The sequence below is a fragment of the Odocoileus virginianus genome, chromosome 16 (assembly GCF_023699985.2).
Source record: "Odocoileus virginianus isolate 20LAN1187 ecotype Illinois chromosome 16, Ovbor_1.2, whole genome shotgun sequence".
NCBI lineage: Eukaryota > Metazoa > Chordata > Mammalia > Artiodactyla > Cervidae > Odocoileus > Odocoileus virginianus.
The window spans coordinates 47,666,180-47,688,993 of record NC_069689.1 but is presented as its reverse complement, the minus strand read 5'-3'; the positions used below and the strand labels follow the sequence as shown (position 1 = coordinate 47,688,993).

Below are 22,814 nucleotides of genomic sequence, written 5' to 3'. Positions count from 1 at the left end.
GCTCAGTGAGACAAGACTGGGGCTTATAATAAAGACCAGATAAAGTTTGCCAAAGTTTTTTTTTTTTTTTCCTCCCCCTCTCCATTTTTTTTTCTCTTTAACCAACGTGAAAAATTCCCCCATCTAACAAATAAAACTTCAGGGAAGTAGCAGCTTTTCCTCAGCAGAAGGTTGGGGATTTCTTTACCTTCTCGCAGCAAGCCCGTTGACTGAAGTGGTTTTCCAAGCTCAGACACTGAAATGATTTATAGTTTTTCAACAAGTCATTATTTTGGTGTGTTGTTTAGGTGGGGTTGAGACAATCTAATAATCCATGTAAGATGGGGGGGGAGGGGATTGTCAGGCACCAAGAGGAGAGTTAACATCAGAAACATGAAAGCCAGTCTGGTCTCCGGGGATAGAATTTGGGAAAGAGCCTGCACACGTCTGCTCCTGGGCTATAAAGAAATACATTGTTAACAACAACAAAACAGACAATGCCTTGAGCTCTGCCTTGATTCAGAGCTGAGCTACTTTCAAGATTTTTTAGCAGCACTGTTCATTTTGATGGGGTTTCTGGGCCATTTGAAATTCAACCTTTAGCCAGCCTGCTCATGGGGTATGGTTACAGAATTCATTTTCTGATTTACTATCCCTCCTCCTGTATTTTCTTTATTTCCTGATGGCCTCCCATGGGGCTAATCTTTTTTTTTTCCTTTTCTTTTATATTATCCAGTTTTGTTCTCCCCACAAACGACTCAGTGTTTTTCCCGTTTCTAGTGATCACTCATTTGCTTCCTTTTTCTCTTTCCTTCCTTAAGAGACAGAGGAAAATAAAGAGCATGGGAGGGGGATTTCCAAATCATTCCTAAGTGTTATTAATTACTGTTACAAGGCAGGCGATTCTTAACTAATAACAAAGTTGTAAATTACCCCTGACTTTCAAATATTTCTCATTTGTCAGCTCTGATTGATTTGATTAATATTCCATCCTTTGAAATAATTTTAGCTGCACTTACAGTCAGCTCTACTCATGAAGCAGGGAGCAAATCATCACACTCTCCCAGGACCAAGCCCCTCTGCTTTTATTTTCAAGTGAAGTTTTGGTTTCCATCCTGAGGTCCATGATTCTCACTGGAAAGCAATCCTGGAAAAGCTCATAGGCAGTTAAACTGCAGAAATGGAGTGGGTGGGGGGACGGTACCTGCATATGTTCAGTGATTTATGTGTAATTTTGAAAACGTTGTTGAGGAAATTAATTTTATTGAGACAACCAAACAGCCTCATTTTCTAGTTCTCCTAAACATTGTCCCCCTCCAGATTCAGGCTGAAGGAATGGATTTTTATAGGATTCCTAAACACAGGACATTCACCCAGGCCAAACCCAGTTTCTCCTTATTTTTCTCTACACCTTTTCTCGGAAAGACCTGGTCTACCCCTAGTCCACCCAATCAGAGATAGGGATCGCTGCTGGGGGGAAAAGGTGTATGCTGAGCGTTAGGGGGTGGAAAAGGCCAAAAGGGCTGCCCAGAGGAGAGCACCCTGAAAACCCCACCCTTTGGGAAGGGGGTTTATATTTTCCAAAAGTCCTTTTCCCTTCCATCATCATATTCAGAATGCAATTTTTGAAGCTATCAATACCCGCTGCCTCCAATACCTCTGGAGTTTTCATCTTAATTATATTATTAAGTGAAGTACTGTGCTGTCAGGGAATTGAACATGATTTATGACGTCTGCCTATTAAAGGATCGATTGTGAATATCGCTACTATCATCTATCAATATTCTTAGGCCGGGGGTATTTCTCGCTCCACGGTTGTTACTTGTAATACCAAAATGATAGACTGCAGGATAAGACTATTTCTTCTTCTCAGGACAAGCTTTCCAGGTGCGGCGGTGAGTCAGCGTGGGGAGACCGGAAGCTCAGCGCGGCCCACCACGTCTCGCACCCAGAAAGGGTTTAAAGTTGTTTTTCTTCTTCTTCTTCTTCTTAATGTGAATTTTCCCTCGGGTCTAGTAGAAGAAGCTAGAGTTGTTTTTTAGAGAAAGAAGTAACCTCTGCTGGTCGATATCAGGAGCCGGTGTTTCCCAGCTGCCAGGTGATTCCCAATGAGACCAGAAGCGAATAGGGGGCCCTTTCATAGGAGTGTGGCTGGGTGGGGCAATCGGGGCGGGCGGGGGCAGACTGGATATTTCGGGAGCAGGTACCCGGGTCGTGCCGATGCCCTGGGCCTCGGAGCTGTTCCGTTTCTGGGATCAGTCGGGGCTCTATCCCGACCACCCCGACCACCTGCCCCGCCTAGGTGGAGGCGGGTGCGAAACGTGCTCGGGCCAGTCCTGCACGCGGAGGCCTTTTGTCTGCAGACAGAGCGCAGCGTCTGTTTTCTTCCATCCTCGCGGGGCACGGGCACGGGGTCACCGGCGAGTCTCAGCCCCTGGTTTAGAGGGGCTGGGAAGGGGAGGCCGTGCAGGAGGAAGCCAGGGCCCCCTTTCCCGGAGCCGCTTCGGAGCGGAGGCCGGGGCGCCACGGCGGGGTGGGGTGTGGAGAGCGGCCGGGCGTGCGCCCCGCTCCGGCCCCGGGGCGCGCCTGGGGCCGCAAGGAAGGCGGAGGCCTCGGAGCCGGTGCAGCGTCCGCGGCCCCGCGAGGGAGGCGTACCTCGCCCGCAGCGCCGCCGCGCCCAGGGCCTGGCGGCGGGAGGAGGCCTCGGGCCTGGTCGCGGGCCTAGTCTCGGCGCGCCCCGCGCTCGCGCCGGCCGTCGCCAGGCCCTCCTCGCGGCCCAGTCGCCTTGCCTCCTGAATTCCAGCAGGAAGAAGTGGGCACATCAATGGAGCTCCTAGCCCTCCTCCCAGGCCGGAGGTGGGGGCCCCACGCAGAGCGTGGCCTCGAGGGGCCGGCCGGACGTGGGAGGGCCACAGGCGGGGCGGGAGGCCAGCTGGGCCCAGGCCTGGCTGCCCCGCGCGACCCCTTCTCTCGGGCATAAGGCGCCTTGGGGTCCCACCTCCCTGGCTACCTACCTGCTCCCTCCCTCCGGCCCCAAGCTCTGCGGCCTACCCTAGACCACTCCGGGGTGTCCCAGGGGAAGGACAGTGTCTGGTACACAGTAAGCACTCAGTACATGTTAGCTGTGGCTCTTAGCATTATCGGGCACTTCTGCTTCCTCCGTGAGCATCACCTCTCTCATACACGTTTAGTGCAGATCAACCACAGCACAGCCGCGGGCCCCCAGCCCCCAACTCGTACCTAGATGCCCAACAGCTGCTTCTGGCCCCTCTGAGCCCAGAGCCACAGCCGTCCACCCCTAACACCGGGAAGAGCACCCGAGGGCCTCGGCCCTTCCTGCCTCTCGTAGCGTGTTTGTCCAGGTCTGAACCACCGTGAACCAGACACTGAGGCCCGAAGCAAGTGTTACCCGGTTTCTACTGAGCTCTGCCCGGGTCAGCGCCAGGAGATGGGAACTTCCATTAAATAATAACTTCCTGGGAAATGGTGGGGGTGGGGGCGATATTTAAAGCAAACAAGAAAAAATGACGACCTTCAGTGTGGGGTTTGGGGGTAGTAGGGGCAGGCCTAGACAGGAGGAGCAGTAACAGCTGAGTCAGAAGCATGGGAAGGACACCCTTTGCTTCCAGAAACACGTTCTTGGGTAAGCCTTTCATCGGCCTGGGTTGAGCGCCTGGGCAGAGCTGTCGGAGACCTGCTACTAAATATACATACGACACCTTCAGGCCGGATTTCATCTTACGACCCCAATTAAATATCACCCCGCCTTCCTGATTCTTCTTATTATCAATAATACCTCTAATATTCTTGTTATTATTTGCAAACGACGTTTGGGCGGCGGACGTCCCCAGAACCTGCAGCGGGAGCCACGCCCAGGAAGGCGCTCACCTGCTGCGCGGAGCCCGGGACCTTGCCCCCGTCCGCGTCCCTTGCCTCCTCCCCACTCCCCCAAGGCTGACAGATATCCTTGGATGTGGAGCCCTTTAAAAATGACAAATGCCTTGTCAATACAAACCATCTCTCCCCGCCTGCTTTCTAATTTTTTTTTTTCCGGGAGCGAGTAGGGACCCAGGCGCAAGCCCAGCGGCGCGTATTACACGGCCTGCGTTGTACCGTAATCGCCAAAACCTTGGCCTAATTTACAGCTAATAGATCTCAAGCGAGGGAGTCGGGAAGAAATCAGTGGCCTAAGGAGCTAGATTGGGGCTTTGGAGGGATCGGAAATTAAGGGACTGGAAGGAGGATGTGATTCATATTATTCACCGCTCCCCCCAACACATACACACACACGCGCGCGCGCGCGCGCGCGGAGCAGGCGCCTCCCGGCTCGGCCTTGGCGGATGCAGCCCTTGGTTCTCCGCGGCCTGTGTCCCCGTCACTCGCTTCCCTCGGTCGGGACCACTGAGCGTCAGGGACGCCTGCGATACGCTCAGACCCCTCGCCCTCTTCCCGGCTTCTCCCAGCCCCCGGGAGGAGGCGCTGGCGCCCGGGTCGGCCTCTGGTCCCTCCCCGTCGGCGTCCCCGGAGCCCCCATTCACAAAGCCCCGCTTGGAGGAGGCCACACACACACACACACACATACACACACACACACACACACCCCAAAGAGGGGAGCTTGATCTTGTCTCATTGGTGTCTCGGGCCTGAAAGGAAAATCGTTTGGGTAAACAGCCAAGCTTCCAGGCTTAGCGCCCGGCTCCCGCCCCCGCCCCCCGCCCCTCCGCCTCCCCCACTCCCCTTCCACCCCGCCCGCCACCCACACTCCGTTCCGCAGCCGGGCCCCGAGCGAGCTCCGCGCCGCCGGCCGGGAGCCCGGGGCTCACGAGTTCAAAGGGCCGCGGCCCCGAGGGGATGCCCTCCTCGCTGTGCCCCGGGGGGCAGAAGCGGACCGCAGGGCGGTGGGACCGGCCCGGGCCACGGTAGGAACCTCGAAACCTCCCGCTTCCCTAAGTAGAGCGGGTCTCGGGGGAGGGCGCCGGGGAGTTCCGAGCCCGGAGGGACTGTTTGGCCAAGACCGAGCGGAGGCTGAGCCCCGGGCCCGGGAGGGCCGTCCGGGCAGGTGCGCAAGTGTGTGCACGACCGCGGGCGAGGGCGGTGAGCTTCCGCAGGCCCCGCGGCGGTCCGCACACTGCGGGGTGACTACCGGGTCCCCACCTCCCTCCAAGCGGGGCGGCTCCTGGAAAAGCCTTTAATCTGATATTAAGGGTTTTCCGAAGTTTGATTCTTTCCAAAGGAGAATTCTTCACTTAACTGAATGTAAACATAATTAATAGTTATTTAACATGCAAAAAAAAAAAAAGGCAACCTTTATGGTGTTTAAAAGGATATTGCTCTCTCTAGTTCACACTCTTAAAACCTCGAAATCTGAAAATATCCTGATGAGATTATTAGACTTGATTATATGGTGACATCCCCCTCCCCTTTCCTTTAATGAAATTCTCTCTCCTGCCTTCCTCTCTTTCTCTCTTGTTTCTCTCTCTCTTTCTCCTTCTCCCAGTCTCAATCTCTCTCTAATCCAGGAGTCATTAGCAACACCCTCTGGCTACATGTTTTGCATCAGTGAAACATTGTGACATAGTTGTAATACAAACTCTGCCGCCTTGCACTGCATCTTGCGGTAGGAAGTGTAATAGCAATAAAAATCATTTTTCATCTCCAGGCATTATTCAGTGGGGGAAAAAAAAACCCAGAAAATCTGAATGTGAGAAGCCGAGGGGGAGGAAAGAGAAATGGAGAGAAGATAAAAGGAGGGAAGGAGAAAGAAGAAAAAGCTTTCCAATTTAGAGACTTCTCAGAACTAGAGGCACATAGATTCAAGCCTATCATTTTCTCTGCTTTCCTCTCCTCTGTTTTCATCCTTGTCCCTCGGTGGACCCCTGAACCCTGATAGGAATTGTCTCCTAGTTCCCAGGGTCTCTCAGTTACTCCATTTGACCCCAACGTGTCATCCCTTCTGGTGAGAAAGCCTCAGAACTCCCAGGGGCTGGGCCACCACTTCTCAGCTGGCTGGGGTGAGGAATCCTCATTCAAGTCCTGCTAGGAAATTGGGGCCTCTTTCCCGTCGGGTCTCTCAGGAATCTTTCCTGCCTTGATGGAGAAGGAACAACCACCCAGCAAGCCAACGTGGCTATTTTCCTGATGCAGCCCTATAATTTGCGAGCAAGGGCCCTCAGAGAGCCCCCTAATCTTCACTGAGGAGTGCTGGTTACAGGGAGAAGGAGCATTCCCACCTTTCCCGCCAGCCCTTTGAGAACTCACCCTGCCAACTCAGGGAGGGCAGAGTTTCCGGGAAGGACTCTCCATGTTGCCTTTGCCTGGGCAGGAAAATGCCAGGGCTTACCCACCCCCACACGCACAGTCTCCCCCCACCCGCAGTCCCCAGACCAACCATCATTCTATGTGGGACCCACCGAGTTCCTTTCAACAAAAACAAACTTGCAGTCAAAACTCAATTAGAGAAAGGTTCTGTACCTGCCTCAAAACAAAGAAACCACACAAATCTTCACGGGCCCCTAAAGTAAATACTCTCTACTTTTAACAGGAAAAAATCTTGTTTTGTGAAATATTTTACTAATCACCCTGTGTCTGGGGCAGTGAGCTTTGAAACACCAAATTGAACAAATACACATATAAGTGAGTTAAATTTTCTGTGTATTTTTAGTCGTGTGAGCTGAAGAGTAGGACAAAACTCTTAAGTTACCAACCGGATAAAATAGGGTCAAACTCGCACCTTGAAGAGAAATGCTGTGTGATTTGCACTTCTTGCTTTTCCTGTTTTCACTGGCCTACAGGTGTACAAGTCAGGGGCGGCATTTTGTGGTTATTTTGTCAGCAGAGCCGAGGGTTCGTGAGGGACAAGGTCCCAGTAGGCTGGCTACAGGCATGGCACAGCCCCTCTTTATGTCCATCTGGTGAGAATGAGTGGATATGGGTGGAAATCGTAATCGGGAAGGTCTGACTTCATAAGCACCCACCTCCTGGGAGATATTCGCAGCCGCCACAGCTGAGTGGCCCTGGAACACACGACGGCCCAAATCCGTGGCCTCCGAGAGGACACTGCTCATTTATTTCATGTTTTCTATGAAAGCAACATCACCACTTAGACTCGGTGATGCTGTATCTGTATATTTGCTCCTCTTTCTCCTATGATTTTCCCTTTCACCCAGTGCAGACATTGCGGGGTATGTCGGTCACAGATCGGTGGGAAGGCGGCCTGTGCGTTTCGGCTTGTCTTCAAGTTTAGATGATGCAGGGAAAACTCTTGACGGTTCAGTGAGGCGGGAGGCTGCGCAGGGCGGCCGAGGAGTTCCCGTTTCCGCAGCGAGGTGGCGCTCCAGGGCGCGGCAGAGCGCCCGGCCGTCCGCGCCGAGCGCCGCGGCCTCGCTCCGGCAGAGACGGCGGCCTGCGAGCGTCACTCCCGCCGCCTCCCTTTTGCCTCGGCGCCAAAAGACGGGGTGTGCTCAGACCCGCTCCGTCTGCGGGTTCTCGGGGTGGGCGGAGGCCCAGGGCCGTGACCGCGAAGCTGGTGGGGTCGGGGAGCGCGGCGGGGTCCCGCCGGGGCGCGTTGAGGGCGCCGTGGTCCCGGGAGCCCGCGAAGTTCGTATTCGCAGCGGGACCCGGGCGGGGCCGGCGCGGCGGTGCAGGGTCCGCTGGCCCGGTGAGCGCGCGCGGGGTCAGCCCCGGCCCGGACACTCCAGAGGGTTAGGCAGCTCCTCCCCGGGCTTGGGAGGCTTCCTTCTTTTTTTTTCTTCTTCATTTACGCACATACATATATTTAAGAAAAAAAAATGCAGGAAAGAAAATCTAATGCTCTCCTTATTGGTTTGTCCCCAAACTAGGCAGTTTTCCAGTTTGATAGTTTTTTTTTTTCTTTCTTTTCCTTCTCTCTCTTTAAAAAAAAAAAAAACAACTTTTCTTCCCTTTGGGGTACCCCCCACACCCCCACTTTCTGTTCTGCCTTCTTTTTTCCCCCAACCTATTATACTTTTGAGAGCTGGTTCCTTGTGGGTTGGTGGGTGAGAAATTAACACTAGCTCCAGAAGACCCAGCATTGGGCAAATGATAGCAAAATGGAAGAAGAAACTATTTCAAATTATTTAACTATTCCCATCCACAAGATTTCGTTTCCACACTTGCCTTCCGTGGGTATCTCGCAGCTTTAAGTCAAAGACGACGGGCAGGAAATGCCTTTCACCCTGTCACTCTCAACCTGCGGTTATGGGGCCCATTAGAACCAGTTTGGAAACAATGTCAGAAATAATCAGTCATAAATAGTCACGGTGAACAGAAATTCTATCCTGCGTCAACTTCCTCTGAGGACTGCCCCTGGCTCTCTGGGACCCAGACTCCAGGCGCAGACAGTAGGCTGTGCCCTCTTCAGCATTTCGATTCCCGGGAGCCCTGCCCGGAGAGTTGCCCCTTTACCTAGGGGCTTTGGGTACCTGGCCTAGGCCCTGGCCCCCATCGGGGAGACTCTGTTGAAGCTGCACCCGGCTGCCAACTTGTCACCAGCTGCACTTCTTTTAGTCCATATTTCCGGCTCCCTCACCCTCCCTGGCATTTTCTGGTATAAATGCAGGAAATTTCAGTCCGATTTAGGAGTCTACAGAAACTCAGAGGGTCAGGTCATTAGAATGTTAACGTGGCGACCAAGAATTATAAACATGATCTAAAAGTCTCTTCCAATTCATTTCTTCAAGTATTTATTTGAGTTAAGCGATGAAAAGTGACAGTTGTGAAATAGACAGCTTTTAAAAGTAATGAAGTCAGATGAGGCTTTAACCTGTCGATTGCGATAAATCAACTTTGAAAAAGACGAATGAAGAATATTACTTGGGCGCCTAACCACTAGCGTTAGCTGGGCAGGCTGCAGATTCTGAAATCGGCCTGCGATTGCCCTGGGAGCCGTGGCCTGGTGAGGCCCTGAGGCTGAAACTTGGCCCTTGGGTGACCCAGCAGTCCTGGCACCCGCGCTGCCTGAAGGCAACACTTTGACGGTGATGGGTCTCTCTTTCCACTTAGACTTGGGCAGATTTCGGCCACCGCGGTTTGTCTGGGCAGGTGACCAGCTCTCAGCACGGTTAGAAATTCAGAGGGACCCCCACCCAGGAGACTAAATGCTATGCATGAGATGGGTGCTCAGCCCAGCTCCCCACCCAGCTGAGAGTGTCAACTTCCTCCAGCCAAGGTGTAGAAAGACCAGGGCCTGCCGGACCCCCGATATTACTAACCCTTTGGAACTGGTAGCAGAAGTTGGAAGGTGAAGAAGAGCAGAAAACTAAATTTCCCAGGGGCCCTGGGTGGGTGGCGCTGGGAGCCCTTCCAGTTCTCACTGACATCAAATAGCCTTGTCTAGGAGGGAACCTGGAAAAGACAGTGACCCCAGGGACAGGCATCCGAAGGTCTTGTGATGGGGAGAAAGGTCTTAATTCTGCATCTCCCCCAGTTAGAGGGTCGGAGATACAGTTCTAAGGAAGGTGAACTGGTAGGGTGTTTTAAAAGAAAGTTGACACATTTTCTTGGAGATCTCAAGTTCCCCACAACAGCAACTTTGGGCCCAGGCTTGGGGGGACTGGTCCCCTTCCCAGTGACTACAACCCCCAGTCCCTTCCCTGCCCCCACCCCCGCAAACTCTGAAGGAGCATGCCAGGGGCTTCCAGCCTTCTAGGTCTGCCAGGGTCTCTTGCCTCCAACAACTCTCCCGGGCGAGGAGGGCCCAGAGGCTCCCCCCGTCCCCTCTGCCCTTGTGCAATGCTGCTGCTTGGAGAAGCCTGTCCCCCGGGGAGAGGTGCCACTCTTCTGGAGCGCCTGCAACAGGGCCCTGCACTTGGTCCCCCGAACCCTCCTCCCCTTGCTCTCTCCATCCTCACTTCTGGGGGCAACTGGGAAGCCTGGGGGCACCTCTCCCGTCTTCTCTCTTGGGGCCAGCGGGCGCAACTCAAGGTCAGCGAGGAGACAGCGCCCGAGTTTGCGGGCAAGTGCCAGGCGGGGCGGCTCTTAGACCTGTCCTGTGCTTCCCCCCTCCCTAGCCTTCGCCCAGCTCCAATTTCTGATTCTAGTCTGGAGGCTCCGACTCGCACAACTTTGAAGATGAGACCCGGGGAAAGGGAGAGGAAAGGAACCACGCCCTTCCCGGGGACAGTCACTAGCGACGTGGGGGCCACGCTGGGCTGGTGGCTCCAGGCTGCCCATCCGGGCCTGAGACGCTTCCCCGCCCCCCTCCCCCGCGGCCAGGGGCCCTGCTGCCGACCCGGTGCAGCGGCCTCTCCCCCCTTCCCTGTCCCTTGTCCTTCTCTGCAGACCACGCCGTGGGGAAGGAGGTGCCCCACCCGGGCGCACTTGTCTCCCACTCTCCGCGCGCTCGGCCCGCCCTCCGGGTCAGCCGAGCTGGAACACGGCGGCGGGGATCCCGCCGGCCGCCGGGCGGCCACCGCCCCCTGCCCGCCCCGCTGGCGCCAGGGTTCCCAGCGTCCCAGGCTGGGGCCTCGGGGGGCGCGGGGGCGCCCGGCCCGCCGGGGTAGGAGGGTGGGTAGCGGAGAGAGCAACTCCCAGTTTCCGGCCGGGCGGAGGGGGCCGCTGAGACTCCTCCTCCTCTCCGCCCCGAGGCACCCGACCGCGGCTCGCCGCGCGTCTCCGCCCGCCCGAGCGTTTCCATAAATCAGGCCGCTGGCAGGCTGCTAATTAGCTCGAGCCGAAAAGAATAGGCAGAGGGAGAGTCCAGGAGCGCTGAGGGGGGTGGGGGTGCCAGCTCGGTAGGTGGGAGATCAGAATTTCCCCGGGACCAACCGGAGGCTCCGCGGGGCACGCCGGCAGCCCCCGCGGAGGACCCCTCACATCGCTTCTCCCGCCCCCCACACCCCCCTCCAGCCGAGGCCTCCAAGCTGGGCCCCCAGATCACAAGCCCCCCGCACCGAGCGCATCCCCGCGTTCGACCCGGCCCGCCCACCCACGCCGCCGCCCGCTCTCCCACTCGCTGAGCCAGCCCCACGTTAATTAACTCTCCCCTCACCCCCAGCAATCTCACAAGACTTTTCACAACTCATCCCAAGTGTTTCCTCCTTAAGCCCGCAGCCTCCGGCCGGGAACAGCCGCTGGGCAAAGAGGGAGGTGGGTCTGGAAGGAGGGTCAGCCCCCGCTCCAGGCTTTTGGGATGGCGGGATGCTCCCAGGTATAGAGGATGCTGTGTGGCCTTGGACCAGTTCCCCCTCCCCCAGTGACAAGGCAAGGCAGGCCCTTCGAGATGAGAAATAACTAAAGTTGGAATATTGATGGCCGTGTAAATTCAGAGCAGAGCACGCGGCGAGAGAGAGCAGCCGCTGTTTATTTTCTTTCTTCCCTCCCCCACCCGTCTCCCAGGCCGCCTGGCTCCGCTCGCCCCCGCCTCCCTCCTAGTCCTCCCCGCCCTCGGCCGGGAAGGGACTCTGCGATGACATCAGCCTCCCCGCCCCCGGGACCCCGAAGCGGAGATTGACAGGTGTCGCTCGCAAGGACAATGCCTTCCAGGTGTCACAATCGCCGTCTCAGCCTTCCCCACTCGCCCTCTCTGCCCCCTTCACTTCCAACTCGCCCGCCCTGTTTTCTCCTCCGAGGGAAGCGCTCTCTTCACCCCTCCTCTAGCTACGCGCGTCTGGGCCTCGGGGCCTCGGTCTGTGCGGGCCGGGTGGCGGAACTTCGCCTGGTGCCTGCGGCGGGGCGGCCCGGAGATGCCCCGAGCCCCGGGACGGGTTCAGGCTGCGAGAGGCAGCTCGGGCAAAGGCCGATCGGTGTCTGCTCTCCATCCCCATCCTCGCCCCGACCCCGAGACACTCCACAAGCACACGCGCGCGCGCACACACAATATAACAGACGCGAAGATAATCCTGCCATCTGGCAAACCCCAAATTTGGCGCCCAAGCTCTGAAAGCCACGGCGAAGTGGCATCCGGGAGTAGGTGGCTGGCTGAACCTGCCCTGCGCTCTGGAGCCGAAACGAGGGCGCTGAGTTCCGCGCCCGCAGCTGCCTGCACCTTGGCTGGATCCCCCATCTCTGCCCTGACCCCTCGATTTTGTGAGGGTTTGCTCTTACAGTGGACAGAAGCTCTGGGAGTCGGGAATGGGGACACAGGAATTCCGGGGCGGGGGCGGCCGTCCCAGTTCCCACCAACACTGCCTCAATGAGCTAAAACCCAAATTCGGCTTCATTATGTAACACCAAATGTAATTTATAGCTGGGCGGCCTGTCGGCAGCGATTTAGATCTTTTGGTGATAAGGATCACACTTATTAGATTTCTTCAAAGCCAATGGGGGTTTTCTGTGTGTGTGTGTGTGTGTGTGTGTGTGTGTGTGTGTGTTTAAGGAGGGAATTTGTGCTAAATTGCCCAGTGCTCGTGTGATAACTGTCAAAAGTTTGACATCAAAGGAGCTAATATTATTCACTTACTAGAGACGCTGTCCGTCTAAATAAGAATATCTTAATTACTGCATGACAAAGGTAGGTAGGGGTCGGATCTGAAAAGGGGAGGACATTCAGACACTCCTTTTGATGCGCTATCTATATTAGACCGATGCGTGGCTCTTAAACAGGCTTCCCCCGATTTCCTTTCCTCTCTCTCGTCGGTCCTCTGAACTTTATAACTATATGTAAACACGTTGTCAGTGGGCACATAATCTTCTCGGGTTCTTATTAGAAGAAATTTCCATCCTTTCCCGTTCTAGATTAGCAGTGGAGTCCGCTCCATCAATGAAGGGACTAAGGTTTCGTGGACAATAATGTGGCAATTGTTGATGGTTTGTGACCCATAAAATGTGGAGGTGACTGTTCTGGCTTTGGTATGTAATTATGCAAAACACTTTCCATAAAGACTTGCCATTCGATCTAATGGCAGTCCCTGCGGTCTATTTCAAATAGGGAGGGTCTATGTACAGAGAGAGAAAAGTAACATTTGTTTTAACACAGGTTTTATGGGGGGGATGGATAAATACAAACACATCGCAACTGCCGCCCAAAGTATTTTTTCGAGTCGAATTAAAATAATTACGAGGGGGTTTAATAAGTTAATCATAGCAACACGGCCTATCCAAACACAGAGGGAGGGGCGCTCAGGCTTCAGCCCACCACCTCCGCGACCTGCGACTGGGCTTGTGGGTGGCGATTCAACCTCCCGCTTATGCAGGGGAGGGTGAGTCTCCGTGCCGTCTCGGTCCACCTGGGTGCCGGGCTGGGCTCTCAAGCTCACTCTGGGGCTGAGATTGGGGGAAGGGTGGGCAACATCCTCACCCCAAAATCTTGTCCGCGGAATTATTCGACAGAGGGAAGTTTAACAAAGCAATCGTCTCCCAGGAAGCCCTCCCCCACACTCCCTCTGCCTCTAGCGCCCTCAAACCCCCAAGATCTGGGGCCCAGAGAGCCTGGTGGGAGGGGATGCGGGGCCGGAAGGAGTGCCCGCACGACTGGGTTGAGATGTCTAAACTCGGCGCCCTGGCTCAAGACACAGTTCCGGGCCCGACTCCCGGCGGCTGAAAGCAGCACCTTTCCAGGCCACCTGAGGTTCTGTTTTGTTCTTAAAAAAGGAGAAGACGACTCTAAAAAAGCTTGAAGGAGGAGAGGTGGAATGAGACACGAGGTGGTCACCGGTCCCAGCCCAGCCCAGCCCTGGCCGCCGGCTACAAAGCAAGCGTTTCTATGTAACACCGCTGCCCCCCACCCAGCCCGGAGAGGCGCCCCCCAAGACTCCGATCGGCTCTGCATCCAGCTCCGCGGCCTCCCTGCCCGCCGCGCAGTGACGTGGCAGTGTGAGTTCCGCAGACACAGGCGACAGGGGATTTTTTTTTTTTTCCAAGGGGGAAATGATGATTAAAAGAGAGAATCATCTAAATATCAAAGTGACACATGGGGAGACCTGGAAAAAATATTTAAGCTAATGAAAAGCAAATAAAGAAGCAGGCACTTAGGCCGGGAAATTAAATATTATGTTTAAGATGGTGCTTTTGTGCGGGCTTGAAGATTTCCGATTCATGTACACATAATAAACACTCAGGTTTGTCATCTGGAGGTGCAAATCTGAAAGATATTCCAACAAATGAAGTGCCGGCAGAGAGAGGAATAAAGAGATCGGCGCCTGTCAGGGGTCAGGCAGCCTGAGATTGCTTCTAGAGATCTTTTGAAAATTTCACACGATTGAAGGCTTAGGGGCTTCACTGTGCTTGCATTTCAAACTCAGATCAGTGGGATCACAATCAAAAATAGAGGTCTGGAAAAATTTGATGCAAAGATGGCCACGGGCTGCAGCGTTTCTCTCACTAGCTCACTCTTTCTCTCCTCCCCCTCCCTTTTTTCTTTCCAAGACAGACACCCTGACATGGCTGTGATCCTTTGGATGACAGAGTTGTCAGAAAAGAAAGAGAAAATTGCATCTTGTCTCGGAACTTCTTTTCAGTCAAAAGGAATTTAGGATCTTATTTCCAATAAAAGAGAGAAAAAAAAATGACCATTTTCTGGCAAGCATAGGACCCTAGCTCAAAAGAGTTTTGGATTTCATAATTAGCGATTTACTCCTAGACATTTAGGTCTGGGTCTCCTCTTCATTTATCCAGATTATTAAGATGATTTCTCATTCAACTTGTGCCCCTACATTACATTTAAATTTCTTCCCACTGTCAATCTTATGCAAGTTCGGGTAGATAAATATAAGTACACACTTACACATATACATGTATATGCACACACAACTTTGTTAAACCTAGAGAGTGGCCTGGCTGCTTCATATTTTGTGGGACTTCGTGCTCACTCAAATTGCATTCAACCCCTCAAGATGTCAGCATTTTCTGGTTCAAACAGGACACAGGAAAATCAATTGTCTCTCTGATTGATCCATGGCTGGTGCAGGGAGAAAATAAAGGAACAGGGAGGGTGGGTCCTAAGAGAACAGTTCTAAGGAACTCGGAAATGGGACCAGGCTGAGTAGACGCAAAGAAGCTGGTTTGACAGTCGGGGCTGTAAAAGACTTTGTGGACAAGCAGAAGTAATGCCAGTTATGCTAAAATGGGAGTCATCTAAAGTGAATTTCTCTGTTTAGCCAACTTTAGGAAGATAAAACAGAACGGCCAATTCATCATCATTTTGCCAGTTTTCCTATTTACCTAGCTAGCGTAGACAAACAACAAGGTACTTTGGGGAAATAATCTAAATTATCGTTGGGTTTCATTAAGTCTGAGACCAAGATGAGCAGAAGTTAGATTCCTAAGAACTTCTCTTAAGTGCATGTTTTAAAAGCGGTGACCTCACAGGGGAGGAAGAGGCCAGAGTAAAGAAGGTCTCCTGTTCTCTGAATTGTCAAGCCAAACCGTTTAATAACATGTGTTCTTTAACAGGTGGGCAGAAAGGGAAAAGTGTTGAGTTGCTCTAACTGGTTTTACAGGTTCAAATCCTTGACTGCTCTAGGTTCTGTCCACCCCAGCGGCCGCTGCCGGCCCCTCCTAGTTGGGGAGCAGGCGCTGAACCCGGGTGGCAGCTGGGCAGGGGGACAGGCCTCCGCCGCAGCCTCTGTCTCCCTTGTACCAGCCCGAGGGGGGCGACTCGGCTTCGGACCCCCTGGATTTGGGATTCCGGAAGAAAGGCGGGGGAAAAGTAGAGTGCCCCTCAAATCTCACATCCAGACCCTTGGCAGACACTCAGGTTATCAGGGCAGAACGTCCCGCCCCGGAGGTTTGGGAGCCAGCGGCCCTATATCTACAGTGCGGCGGCTCTTCTAGATCGGCATGTCCTATATATATATGTCTGGATCTATTTTCCAGACCCACAGGAAAGGAATAGACAGCAGCCCTGAGTATAACTTCTAAACACTAGACCAGAGATGCAAACGAAGCGGAGCCTTCTCTTTGCAAGAGGGCGACCCCCTGGGTTCTCAATCTCGCCCTTTCTCTGTCTCCTACGAGGGACCGAGGCTCCCAGCCGGGCTTTAAAAGCGAGCCTTTTGTGCCTTGAATACGACGGGGCCCTGTCCTGGCTTCCAGTAGGAGCGCTGGAAAAGGGCCGGCGGGCTAACGGACAGAAAGCCGGGGAGGCTGGAGAACACCCTCGGCCGAAAGGAAACGGCGCCGCCTCCGAGCCGGAGCCGCGCCCCGGCCCCAGCGGGGAGACGGCCCGGCGGGACGAGGGTTAGGCGGGGATCAAGGCCACGGCGGGCGCGCCGAGTGCCCGCCATCCCCGCTGCACCAGGGCCGGGGAGGGCTTGGGGCGCCTTCACTGGGACGTCGGGGGTCTTCCCTGCAGTATGCGGAGCTGGCTGGAGGCTCCATCAAGAGACGCCACGAGAACGCGGTTTTGAGGACTGCCCGCTCTGCCCACCACAGAGGGCCTGGAGGGGAGGTGAAACCCCCGAGTGCCGGCCTCGCCGGGGACCCGCGCGGACTGCCCCTTCCGCAACCTATTAAACAGGAACTTCAGGAATGGGGAAGAGGGTGGTCGCTCCAAACCACGGGCTGCGGGTGACCTCCGGGTCCCCACGTTCTAAGGTCTCCAGCCCTGGGAGCTGTGGATAGGGGTAACACGTCCTGGCCTCGCCTTGGGGGAGAAAAAAAAGGGCGACACAGCGAAGAACTGCAAAGTGCAGGTCACAGGCTTCGGGGAGCGGGAAAGGAACCCCTGACTCTAGGTTTTAAAGCAAACAAAGGCGAAAACCACCCCAGAGCCCCTGGTAGCCCCTGAGCCAGAGCTCGGGACGTCCAGGGCAGCGCATGTGCCGAGCACCCTGCTCCAGGATCATCCCCGGGCAAACCCTGGGCTGGGTCCCGAGCGCGCCTCGGCCTGTCCTGCCTCGAGTCAGGAGACCCTGAGAGTGCACCCCTGTTCGCAGCTGCTGGACCCCTCCGGACAGGGTGGCTCCGGGGGTCGCTGCCCAGGGCAGGGAGGGCTCGGGGCTCAGAGGGGGAGCCCAGCGGCGCTGGAGGCTGGCGCGCACGGCGGGGCCCCATTTCAACCCCTCTGCCAGGCTGCACGCTCTTGCCCTCTCCAGGAGTGAAACATGCAAACCTTCCCGAGAGCTGGGTGGGGAAAGGGGAGCAACCAAAGGCATCTTCTGGCTGTGTTACCACGAGCTCGGAAAACAGCGTTTCCACTGTTGGAAACCTCCCGTGGTGGCTGGGAGAGGCCGGCCCCGCGGGGCGGCGAGAAAGTACTCGAATTCCCGCGTTGCCGTCTTGGCCTTTTCTAAAAATGATTTAAAAAAAAAATAACTAAAAACTCCAGGCGAGGCAACGCCTTTCTTCCTCTTTTGATATGACATCCACTAAATAAAATCCGCTTTTAAGCTGTCTGTACTCTAACTTCAAAGGAGCAAATGTTAATTTTACCTTTATTTAAATGGTTGCCAGGCTGACTTGTGAGGGGTTCTCCCCCTCCTCCGGCCCTCCCTCTAGATTTTAACATATGGAGTACTGTAGTGATTTAGCACCACTCCGGAAAGCAGGCAGCTCTTCCCACCAGCCTCCTGCCTCCCCCAACACTTTGTCTCATTTTTGTTGATATTGTTAATTTCATGGACCGCTCCTTAAAGTTTAGCCGGAAATGCACGGGGCCAGGACACAAATGGCTAGTGTGTGGGTTGTCTCCAGAGGCCTGTTAGTTAAGTGGCGACAAACCAGCAACAGACCCCAAGTCCCCTTGGGTGCCTGCAGACCATTCCACGTGGGATTTCGCGGGCACCGTCTCCCGGTGCCCAGGGCTCCTCGATCTAAGCCCAGACAAGAATATGTTTACTCCACACCCACCCAGGTGACCACACTCCCGCTGGTTTGCCACTAGAGCCTGGAAGTCTGTTCCTTGAAGGCAAGGCTGCAGACCTGTAGGGAAACGCAGGGAATTTCAGGTGATCTTTTTGATCACACCTCCAGTTTTTAGGATCGCCTGCCAATTTCTCAGTGTGTTTCTGTCCAGATAGACTAAGCTCTTTGGAGTTAATTAACCTATGGTCCAGCTATGATTAGTACACAGCAAAGAAAAGGCGGAAAGAGGGGATATTAGACAGAGGAGAGGGAAATAAACAGCGTGCGTTTAGCCCCATTCCTTTGCACCGGTCGGCCACAGTTCGTTACCGACTTTCCAGCTGCGAGGACGCTGTGCGCCATTTACAGTAATTGAATTGCTGTTATAACACCTTTCAGGGGAACAGCAATGCGTTTCAAAAAAAGTTGTGCGCAGCCTGCGGCTGCCTTTCCTGCTCTTGCTACCACCGGCCGCCCACCGGGCAGAGCTGCCCCCCGGGGACTGGGGACTCGGGCCCTCATGACTCCAGCCCAGGGTGGGCACGTCCCCAGTCTAGCAACTACTCTGAGGTTGCCGGGGACCCCGAGAGGGCCAGAGCCCGAAGCCTAGTCTGAATAAAAGATGAGGACAGGACCTGGAACTGTAGAAACTAGGAAAGCAACCTGCAATACAGAGAAATCTGGACGCCACCAAGGCCTCTGCCCTCACTCTTGCACTGGATTCGGATTCCTGGCGCTGTCTGCGGCTAAGGGTGGTTCAGACAGCGCTCCTTTGCCCTCTGCCCTTCCCCCAGCCTTGGCCTGGCATCTCTGGGTACCTGATTGCCCTGAGAGAGAGGAAAATCTCCTGTCCAGGGCTAGGCACCCGAGTTTGGGGGCCTGTGCTGAGACAGCCCGTCATGTGTTCCCCCCAACCCTACTCCCACGACCTACCCAGCCTTGATTTTGGCCAAGTGGGGATGCGGCAAAGCCTGGGAGGCCCCAGGATTCATCACCCCCCTCTAGTCTCTTGGCAACAGCCCTGGCCTCCTTCCTCTTCCGAGGTGGATCCCTCCAGCTCTTCTCCTGTCTCTCCTACCCCGCAGCAGTGGCCTTGCTGAAACCTCGGGGCCAGTCAACTCTTTCCCCTGATACCCTTCCCTCCAGGCTGACTCCTCTCTTGAGCGCTACACAACTTTCTAGGTGGAGGGAGCAAACTTGATTCATTGGATTTTCCCTCTCTCCTTCTCCCCACCCCTCTCTGCTCCAGGACAGCCTTTGGCTCGGTGGCCTAGGCAGTAGCAGGTTGATAGAATTGTGTGTAAGTATGTGTGTGTGTAGAGGGAGTGCAAGGGGATCTCCCCACCCTTACCCACCGTGTAAGACCTCTATGGCTAGCTTAAAGAAACTAGGAAAAGAGAAAGGCGTGAACTAGAGGCTGGGCTGTGTTTCAGCAGGCCCTGGGAGGTGAGCCCGGTGCGGCTGGGAGGGACTAGCGCACGGGGCTGCTAACCCAGGGGTCTGAGCCTCGTCTACCCAGGTCAGCCAGAGAAACTGAGATGCCAGTGGCCATGCTAGCCCCCCCCCCCCACCACCACCCAGTGCTGTGCAGGGTGGGAGTCAGGCTGAACGAAACTGTCCAGGAGGAATCTGGACTGAAACCGGTGGGCAGAACAGCTTCTTCCTCCTGCGGGGGAGAAGCCATGCTGTGGGGTCTGGCCCTGAGCCACTGGGTGGGGAAAGCCTTATGGCCTTAGTTTGGGATTCACTGAACAGGGGTGTGTGTGTGTGTGTGTGTGTGTGTGTGTGTGTGTGTGTGTGTGTGTGAGGTGGTGGTGGTGACAGGGAGCCATGGTCGGGGAGGGGCCACTCATCACTGTGGCTCCAGTTAATCTTCTCTTTTCCTGGGAAATCTTCAGCTCCCTCCCAGGCTTGCTAGACTCGATGTTCCCTCCAGAACCAAAAGTCTATTGCTCCTGGAGGCATCCAGTCCTGGAAGCAGGAATGTATGTGCTCTGTGGTCCTGCAAGGTAGGGGCGCATTCACATGACCCTGTCCCCAGCCACACACAACGCTTAGCCGTCTACCTCTACTTTTCTGCAGAACCAAGTTCTCTGGCTTTCCTGCGTGGGCAGGAGATGGGGTGGGGGGATCCCTTCCTCCTGGTCCTCCATGGCCTCCTGAAGCTGAGGACAGTTTGGGGTGGAGTTGGGGAAGGGATAAAAATCTGCAAGAACTCGGTAAAGTGACTTGATGGGGAGGCCTCGGGAGTGTTGGGAGTAAATGGACTCAAGCTTCAGTTGAGGGTAGGAGAAAAAAGCAGGTACCTCCTGCATCTGTAACCGGTACCCGGTTTTCTCTGCCGAAAACCACGGGCTCTTAGGTTTGCGCTTCGGCATCTTGGAGACGGAAGAGGTGCGCCCCTGCCTCCTTCCGCTTTGAGGCGAGCCGGAAGAGGGTGCGCGTCAAGGTCGCTCGTTCCGCTCGCCCAGGGTGGGTAACAAGGTCGGGGGAGGGGGTTGGTCTGCCTGGTAGGAGACTACCCTTCACCAGGGAGCGCAGCCAGGGCTAGGCTGGTGAGCGACTGAGTTCCTGCTGCATTGTTCAGTTCCATCTACTCTCCCAGCCCAGTTGAAATCCATCTACTTTGCAGGTTTGACCCTCCCATCTCTAGACTTTGCTCAGGAGTGATTTTCGCCGGATATTGGCCTTTGCGCAATAAAGTCGATTGCCAACAGCTAGAAAGATTCTTAAGGGAAAGTGATGGACCAAAAAAAAAAAAAAAAAAAGAAGAAGAAGAAGAAGAAATAAGACTGAAGCAAACCCTGAGCCCTGCGCGCGGCTAGGCACCACACCTTACTTAACACTCCAATAAGCCGCCCCACCCCACCTCCCCACGGACTTAGGAACTGCCGCTGTCTCCTCTCTGCTGCTAAAGAAACTGAGCTTAAGGGAAGTTAAGAACCTTAGGTTGAGCCCACTATCAACAGACCAGGCCTGGATGGAACCGGGCCAACTTGTTGGAAGCCAGCTTCCATTCCACACTGGATTTAGGAGAGAAAGCTGCTCACTTGGAGGGTAGATGGAGCTTCTCTCGGGGACAAAGCCGTGCTTCCCCCGGTGATCTCTCCTTGCCCAGGGGGCCAGGAAAGTGTTTTCTAGCAGGCTCCAGCCCGTGGACCACTCAGCTGAGAGATAGCAAGCAGGTGGGCCAGCGATTCCCCTTCAAGGCACAGCCTGCTGCTTCCGGCTACGGGAGACAGTATGCCCCTGCGCTTTCTGTATTTCAAAGGTGAACCAGGGGTGCTTGCTGTGTTATGTGTGCCCACAAAAGAAGCTTGGGATCGTTATCCCTTTTAAAGAGCTTATTAAAAGAGCACTTGGATTTGTCAGGGGAGCGGGGAGAGGAGAAAAGGAAAAAAAAAAAACCTCTGTGGTACTTGGGCATATTCATCTTGGGAGTTGGAGTACAGGTTGGTGGCAGGAAACAATACGATTTGCAACATCAGAATAAACAGTTTCATTACAAACTTTCTGATGCTCCCTGTTCTGATGGGGAAAGACAGTGATGTGAACACAGTCATGAGAACTTCCCTCTAAGAAGTCCCATTTCCTCATGGGATCCCAGGAAAATGTCAGGGGTAGAGCAGAGAGTTGTCTAAGACTCAACAAACATGAGTTTGGGCAAACTCCAGGAGACGGTGAAGAACAGGGAAGGCTGGTGTGCTGCAGTCCACGAGGTCACAGAGTCCACCCAATTTAGTGACTGAACAACTGCAGGTCACTAAGGAAAGCATCTTCCCCGGTTTTCTTTTTAGTCTATTTCCATGCTCTTTTCATGCATTTCATGAGGAATCAGACTTTAGAACTGATTATTTTTTCCTAGCTAGGAAAGCATGCTATGCCTTAAGCATAACCACAACAAACTTACATAGTAGTGTTGATAGAGAACCATTAACTTTCCTGTCAAATTGGTGTGGGTAGTATTTGACTTCACCTTTTCTTTTCTTTTTCAGTTTTTTTTTTTCTCAGTTTTCTCATGAGGGTGAAGTGAATTTAAAGAAATACTCTCCATAATGTCGCTCTCTCTCTTTCCATACACATATACAAGTTACATCTCCATGAGTCTAAGCATCCAATATTTTTAAGGTCGATGTGGGAAAAAAAATCAGTGTACCGAGGTAGTCATTTTTTAAACATTCAAAACAGAAAAATGACAGATAACATTCACGTCTTCAGCTTGTAGAAAGGAACCATCGCATGTGTGTTACTTACTTGGAAGGAGGTGGTCAGCTTGGGTCAGCCAGTCCTAGGGGAATATTGTTAAGTCAAGATCAGCTGTGCCTCCTGGTGACACTGCAGGCTTCTGCACTGACAGTTTCCTGCATTTAGCGCTTCCTGCCTTGGGAAGTGGGTCATGAGTGTTGGGAGGATGTGGGAGCATGGGTGGGCTGTGAGTGTAGCATGGAAAATACAGGAATCCTGGAGGAGGAGGAAGAGTGATTATCTTCTCACCAGGGAAACTTTCTCACTTTTGCATTTACTTAACACCCACTTATTAAGCAGGTAGGATGTTCCCAGTGTGGTATGAGTCACTTGCAGACACAAAGATTAGTAAGTCATGGGCCCTGGCCTGGAGGAGTTTTTAAGTTTGCGGCAGGCAGCGAGGCAAGCGATCAGGGCATAATACTCTCTGACAATGTGAACAAGGAGCTTTGGAAGTTAGAAAGAGAACTGCTTGGAACAGATGTCCAATGTAGGTGATTTCATTTGGTATTCAAAAAGCATGGGAGGCAGGGCAGAGCAAGGAGTAGGAGGAGAGAGAAAGGGGAACTTCAGCTGGAAAGAGGCACAGAGTAAAGGTAGGGAAGGTCAGACCAGGGTGCTTATTTCTCTGGGGGACAATCAGGTTCACTGTTCCTTGGATTATTGGGGCTTGTATAAAGAAGCTGGAGGTTTCTCCCATAGTTCTTGAGTAGAGTGTGTCTTCTGCCTCCCTTTCATTTTCATGAGGAGAGGAGTGGATTTGAGATAATTTTCTTTTTAGTCTAACTGATGAGCCACATTTAGATTCCCTTCTGGAGTGAATAAATTGAACTCCTTGTCCCTTGGGCATT

General features: G+C 54.0%; 1 long non-coding RNA gene across 3 annotated transcripts in view; it reads left to right on the top strand.

Moving 5' to 3' along the window:
• Positions 1–4,653: 4,653 nt before the first annotated feature.
• Positions 4,654–22,814, top strand: part of LOC110150016 (uncharacterized) — a 37,499-nt gene continuing 19,338 nt past the window's right edge. The window contains exon 1 of one of the 3 annotated variants that reach the window (XR_011491878.1): positions 4,654–4,898. This is a non-coding gene — a long non-coding RNA (uncharacterized lncRNA). The remainder of the gene's footprint in view (positions 4,899–22,814) is intronic. The other 2 variants (XR_011491879.1, XR_011491880.1) reach the window with 2 other exon arrangements.